This window comes from Rhinoraja longicauda, unplaced genomic scaffold, assembly GCF_053455715.1.
Source record: "Rhinoraja longicauda isolate Sanriku21f unplaced genomic scaffold, sRhiLon1.1 Scf000151, whole genome shotgun sequence".
Taxonomy (NCBI): domain Eukaryota; kingdom Metazoa; phylum Chordata; class Chondrichthyes; order Rajiformes; family Arhynchobatidae; genus Rhinoraja; species Rhinoraja longicauda.
The window spans coordinates 97,501-105,000 of NW_027601369.1; positions in this window are offsets into that span (position 1 = coordinate 97,501).

Sequence of the window (7,500 nt, forward strand, 5' to 3'; positions counted from 1 at the left end):
TGAACCAAACGGAGAGAAGTCATGAACCGAGCGGTTTAGGGTCAGGGTGAGGGTTGTTAGGGTGAGGCCGTTAGGGTGAGGCCGTTGCTTCGAGCGGGAAGATGGGCAGCCCCGCCCCCCCCCCCCCCCCCCCGTTGGGTGGAAGGAAACCTCTGCTGCGGGCCCGGCAACCATCCCGAACGGACCCGCTGGGTCCAAATGTCTGCCGCGGGCGGTCCTGCTGCGGTCGCGGGTTCGTTGGAAACCTCTCCTGCTGCTGGCATGGCCACCCTCCCCCCCCCCGCCCGACTGACGACCCTGCGGGCCCGGCGACCCGGTGTCCCGTTGCCGCGCGGGGAGTGATCCTCGGGGCCGTGCCGGGCGGGCCCAGCGACACGAAGAGAGTGGGGGGGGGGTCGGAGGGAGTGGCACTGGGGAGAGAGGGGTGGGGGAGAGAGTGCCCCCCCCCCATTAGGGGCGAGTTTATGCAGTCATCAGAGTTTATACCTAACCTCATGATGCTTTATTAGCCGGATAGGCTGTCTGACCTCGCCCCCAGTCCCTACTCCTTCCACTGGATTCTTCTTATACCCTCTTTTTCTTCGTGCCCCCCCCCCCCCCCCCCCCCCCCCACGCAGGGAGGGTTCCAAGAGGGAGGAGGGAGGGAGGGAGTCCCGGGGCCGTGAGAGAGAGAGAGCCTCATTAGCTGCTAGGTTCACCTCATTAGCTGCTAGCTAACGCGTCAGACCTTTTACATTCTTTAGAGGATTGAAACCTCAGGGCCTTTAACCCCCGTTCACCGTTTACACTCAACGATCCTTCCGAACAAAACCCTTACACATCTGTCCGTCCAACTGACCCCCGAGATACCTAACACGCAGATTAACACGTCAGCGGTGATCGGCGTGTCATAGAGGAGTCACAAAGACGGGCAAAATAGAGTGGTTGAATAAAAAATACTCACTCAATTGGCCGTGATTTAACGTAGCACACAATGATGCCAAGCCCATGCAAAGTCCAGTGGCCCAAGCAAACAAATAAGATAGATCTGGCTCGGCGTTCCTCATCTCCACATCGTCACCCAGCACGCCGACGCCCAATAACAATTCCCCCGCAAATTGTGCACCTCGAGCGGCAGTACTTTAAACGGCGCCGTCTTCGGCGTGGACGGCATGAACCAAGTCGGCAAGCATCGTCACCCAGCACACAGACGTCCACTAACAATTCCTCCCCCCTGCAAATTGCGCGCCGCGAACGGCAGTACTTTCAAGTATGCCGCCTTCGGCGGGGACATCGTGAACCAAATCGGCAGGCAGGCGTCGTCAGCCGGTCGACCGACCCCCAGTTGCATTGCCCCAACGGCCATTGTGCACTTCGAACAGAACAGTGCTTTTAAAATATTCCGCCTGCCGCGTGTACATCATGAAACAAATGGAAAGGACGAACCGGGCGTGCAACCGATGCACGGAGAGTGACAGGTCGTCAAGCAAGTCCGTGGCAATCCGTCGGCCGACTCGGCCGCGGCCAGCAGAGGCGTTTTGGCCCGGGCGCGCCGAACTTTGCGCGCCCTCGGTATGCGTAACACTAGCACATGCCTTCAAAACTCACTACAAAATAACCCCAAAGTATGCCGCCTTCCCCGTGGGCCTTGTTACCAATATCTTGCCCTGCTTCCTGATGCCCTTATGGGGTCGGCTCTGTTCTTGCAGAACCCTCAGGTGGTGCAGAGTCTGGGCCATTTTATCAATATCTTGCCCTGATTCCTGATGCCCTTATGGGGTCGGCTCTGTTCTTGCAGAACCCTGAGGTGGTGCAGAGTCTGCGCCTTGTTATCAATATCTTGCCCTGCTTCCTGAAACCCTTATGGGGTTGGTTCTGTTACAAAACCCTCAGGTGGTGCAGAGTCTGGGCCACTTTATAAATAACTCTGCCTGCATTAGGGTCAGGGTCAGGGTTAGGGTTAGGGTTAGGGTTAGGGTTAGGGTTAGGGTTAGGGTTAGGGTTAGGGTTAGGGTTAGGGTTAGGGTTAGGGTTAGGGTTAGGGTTAGGGTTAGGGTTAGGGTTAGGGGTAGGGGTAGGGGTAGCGGTAGGGGTAGGGGTAGGGGTAGGGGTAGTTTGAACTACTGCCGCTCCAGGCGCGCACTGTGCGTGGGTAATTTTCAGTGGGCGTCGGTGTGCTGGGTGACGATGCCGCCCAGACTCTGCACCACCTGAGGGATCTGCAAGAACAGAGCCGAACCCGCAAGGGTATCGGGAAGCAGGGCAAGATATTGATAACAAGGCCCAGACTCTGCACCACCCGAGGGTTCTGCAAGAACAGAGCCGACCCCATAAGGGTATCAGGAAGCAGGGTGAGATAGTGACACCATTTGTAAAACCGGCAAATCCCACCCAGGAAACATTGCAAAAATTGGCCTCTAATGCTGGAACGTGGGTAAAGCCAAACAAACACGACACGTTTTAAAAGAACGTTACTAAAACAGCCTGGGATATGCCCATGACAAAGGATAGGCCGAACCTCACCAGAAAAAAAGAGAGGGAGACCACGGCAGAGCTGAGGGATAAACATGAGATGGTGATAAAACCAGCAGACGAGGGGAGCAGTAGGGTTACAAATTAATGTCAATATGGGGCCTGCTCCCACTGGGTAATAGACAAAAACATAGAACAGGGTGACAGGAGAGACTGGATAGCACAGAGGATAACCCGTGAGCGAAATAATGGGGTGTATGCAGTTCAATGTAAGGAGTGTACCTTACGGTACATAGGCGAAACAGGTAAAACAGCCTCAGCGGTGATCGACGTGTCAAAGAGGAGTCACAAAGACGGGCAAAATAAAGTGGTTGATTATAGACAATAGACAATAGACAATAGGTGCAGGAGTCGGCCATTCAGCCCTTCGAGCCAGCACCGCCATTCAATGCGATCATGGCTGATCACTCTCAATCAGTACCCCGTTCCTGCCTTCTCCCCATACCCCCTCACTCCGTTATCCTTAAGAGCTCTATCCAGCTCTCTCTTGAAAGCATCCAACGAACTGGCCTCCACTGCCTTCTGAGGCAGAGAATTCCACACCTTCACCACTCTCTGACTGAAAAGGTTCTTCCTCATCTCCGTTCTAAATGGCCTACCCCTTATTCTTAAACGGTGGCCCCTTGTTCTGGACTCCCCCAACATTGGGAACATGTTTCCTGCCTCTAATGTGTCCAATCCCCTAATTATCGTATATGTTTCAATAAGATCCCCCCTCATTCTTCTAAATACCAGTGTATACAAGCCCAATCGCTCCAGCCTTTCAACATACGACCGTCCCGCCATTCCGGGAATTAACCTAGTGAACCTACGCTGCACGCCCTCCATAGCAAGAATATCCTTCCTCAAATTTGGAGACCAAAACTGCACACAGTACTCCAGGTGCGGTCTCACCAGGGCCCGCTACAACTGTAGAAGGACCTCTTTGCTCCTATACTCAACTCCTCTGGTTACGAAGGCCAACATTCCATTGGCTTTCTTCACTGCCTGCTGTACCTGCATGCTTCCTTTCATTGACTGATGCACTAGGACATCCAGATCTCGTTGAACTCCCCCTCCTCCTAACTTGACACCATTCAGACAATAATCTGCCTTTCTACTCTTACTTCCAAAGTGAATAACCTCGCACTTATCTACATTAAACTGCATCTGCCATGTATCCGCCCACTCACACAACCTGTCCAAGTCATCCTGCAGCCTTATTGCATCTTCCTCACAATTCACACTACCCTCCAGCTTAGTATCATCTGCAAATTTGCTAATGGTACTTTTAATCCCTCCGTCTAAGTCATTAATGCATATCGTAAATAGCTGGGGTCCCAGCACCGAACCTTGCGGTACCCCACTGGTCACTGCCTGCCATTCCGAGAGGGACCCATTTATACCCACTCTTTGCTTTCCGTCTGTCAACCAATTTTCTATCCATGTCAGTACCCTACCCCCAATACCACGTGCCCTAATTTTGCCCACTAATCTCCTATGTGGGAGCTTGTCGAAGGCTTTCTGAAAGTCGAGGTACACCACGTCCACTGACTCTCCCCTGTCAATTTTCCTAGTTACATCCTCAAAACATTCCAGTAGATTTGTCAAGCATGATTTCCCCTTCGTAAATCCATGCTGACTCGCAATGATCCTGTTACTGCTATCCAAATGCTCAGCAATTTCGTCTTTTCTAATTGACTCCAGCATCTTCCCCACCACTGATGTCAGACTAACTGGTCTATAATTACCCGTTTTCTCTCTCCCTCCCTTCTTAAAAAGTGGGATAACATTTGCTATCCTCCAATCCACAGGAACTGATCCTGAATCTATATAGAACATTGAAAAATGATCTCCAATGCTTCCACTATTTCTAGAGCCACCTCCTTAGGTACCCTGGGATGCAGACCATCAGGCCCTGGGGATTTATCAGCCTTCAGTCCCATCAGTCTACCCAAAACCATTTCCTGCCTAATGTGGATTTCCTTCAGTTCCTCCATCACCCTAGGTTCTCCGGCCCCTAGAACATTTGGGAGATTGTGTGTATCTTCCTCAGTGAAGACAGACCCAAAGTAACGGTTTAACTCGTCTGCCATTTCTTTGTTCCCCATAATAAATTCCCCCGTTTCTGTCTTCAAGGGACCCACATTTGCCTTGACTATTTTTTCCCTCTTCACGTACCTAAAAAAACTTTTGCTATCCTCCTTTATATTATTGGCTAGTTTACCCTCGCACCTCATCTTTTCTCCCCGCATTGCCTCTTTAGTTAACTTTTGTTGCTCTTTAAAAGAGTCCCAATCCTCTGTCTTCCCACTCTTCTTTGCTATGTTATACCTCCTCTCCTTAATTTTTATGCTGTCCCTGACTTCCCTTGTCAGCCACAGGTGTCTCTTACTCCCCTTAGAGTCTTTCCACCTCTTTGGAATAAATTGATCCTGCAACCTCTGCATTATTCCCTGGAATACCTGCCATTGCTGTTCTACCGTCTTCCCTGCTAGGGCCTCCTTCCAGTCAATTTTGGCCAGCTCCCGCCTCATGCCTCTGTAATCCCCTTTGCTATACTGTAATACAGACACTTCCGATTTTCCCTTCTACCTTTCCATTTGCAGAGTAAAACTTATCGTGTTGTGATCACTGCCTCCTAACGGCTCTTTTACCTCTAGTCCCCTTATCAGATCAGGATCATTAAAAACACTCACTCTATTGGCCGTGATTTAACCTAGCACACAGTGTTGCAAAGCCCATGCAAAGTCCAGTGGGCCAAGCAAACAAATAAGATAGATCTGGCTCGGCGTTCCACATCTCCACATCGTCACCCAGCACGCCGACGCCCATTAACAATTCCCCCGCAAATTGTGCACCTCGAGCGGCAGTACTTTAAACGGCGCCGTCTTCGGCGTGGACGGCATGAACCAAGTCGGCAAGCATCGTCACCTAGCACACAGACGTGCACTAACAATTCCTCCCCCCGCAAATTGCGCGCCGCGAACGGCGGTACTTTCAAGTATGCCGCCTTCGGCGGGGACATCGTGAACCAAATCGGCAGGCAGGCGTCGTCAGCCGGTCGACCGACCCCCAGCTGCATTTCCCCAACGGACATTGTGCACTTCGTACAGAACAGTGCTTTTAAAATATTCCGCCTGCCGCGTGGACATCATGAACCAAATGAGCAGGCAGGCATCATATCATATCATATCATACACATACAGCCGGAAACAGGCCTTTTCGGCCCTCCAAGTCCGTGCCGCCCAGCGATCCCCGTACATTAACATTATCCTATACCCACTAGGGACAGTCAGCCCCCAGCACAACGACGCCCCCGCTAACAATTCCCCACGCACATGGTGCGCTCGAGCTGCAGCACTTTAAAGTACGCCGCCTTCGGCGGGGACATCGTGAACCAAAGGAGCAGGCAGCCATGGTCACCGCCAGCACAACGACGGCGCCGCTAACAATTCCCCGCGCACCTTGTGCGCTCGAGCTGCAGTACTTTAAAGTACGCCGCCTTCGGCGGGGACATCGTGAACCAAAGGAGCAGGCAGCCATGGTCACCGCCAGCACAACCACGGCGCCGCTAACAATTCCACGCGCACCTTGTGCGCTCGAGCTGCAGTACTTTAAAGTACGCCGCCTTCGGCGGGGACATCGTGAACCAAAGGAGCAGGCAGCCATGGTCACCGCCAGCACAAGCACGGCGCCGCTAACAATTCCCCGCGCACCTTGTGCGCTCGAGCTGCAGTACTTTAAAGTACGCCGCCTTCGGCGGGGACATCGTGAACCAAAGGAGCAGGCAGCCATGGTCACCGCCAGCACAACCACGGCGCCGCTAACAATTCCCCGCGCACCTTGTGCGCTCGAGCTGCAGTACTTTAAAGTACGCCGCCTTCGGCGGGGACATCGTGAACCAAAGGAGCAGGCAGCCATGGTCACCGCCAGCACAACCACGGCGCCGCTAACAATTCCCCGCGCACCTTGTGCGCTCGAGCTGCAGCACTTTAAAGTACGCCGCCTTCGGCGGGGACATCGTGAACCAAAGGAGCAGGCAGCCATGGTCACCGCCAGCACAACGACGGCGCCGCTAACAATTCCCCGCGCACCTTGTGCGCTCGAGCTGCAGTACTTTAAAGTACGCCGCCTTCGGCGGGGACATCGTGAACCAAAGGAGCAGGCAGCCATGGTCACCGCCAGCACAACCACGGCGCCGCTAACAATTCCACGCGCACCTTGTGCGCTCGAGCTGCAGTACTTTAAAGTACGCCGCCTTCGGCGGGGACATCGTGAACCAAAGGAGCAGGCAGCCATGGTCACCGCCAGCACAAGCACGGCGCCGCTAACAATTCCCCGCGCACCTTGTGCGCTCGAGCTGCAGTACTTTAAAGTACGCCGCCTTCGGCGGGGACATCGTGAACCAAAGGAGCAGGCAGCCATGGTCACCGCCAGCACAACCACGGCGCCGCTAACAATTCCCCGCGCACCTTGTGCGCTCGAGCTGCAGTACTTTAAAGTACGCCGCCTTCGGCGGGGACATCGTGAACCAAAGGAGCAGGCAGCCATGGTCACCGCCAGCACAAGCACGGCGCCGCTAACAATTCCCCGCGCACCTTGTGCGCTCGAGCTGCAGTACTTTAAAGTACGCCGCCTTCGGCGGGGACATCGTGAACCAAAGGAGCAGGCAGCCATGGTCACCGCCAGCACAACCACGGCGCCGCTAACAATTCCCCGCGCACCTTGTGCGCTCGAGCTGCAGTACTTTAAAGTTCGCCGCCTTCGGCGGGGACATCGTGAACCAAAGGAGCAGGCAGCCATGGTCACCGCCACCACAACCACGGCGCCGCTAACAATTCCCCGCGCACCTTGTGCGCTCGAGCTGCAGCGCTTTAAAGCTCGCCGCCTTCGGCGGGGACATCGTGAACCAAAGGAGCAGGCAGGCAGGCAGGCAGCGTCACCCCCAGCACAACGACGCCGCCGCTAACAATTCCCCACGCTCCTTGTGCGCTCGAGCTGCAGTAC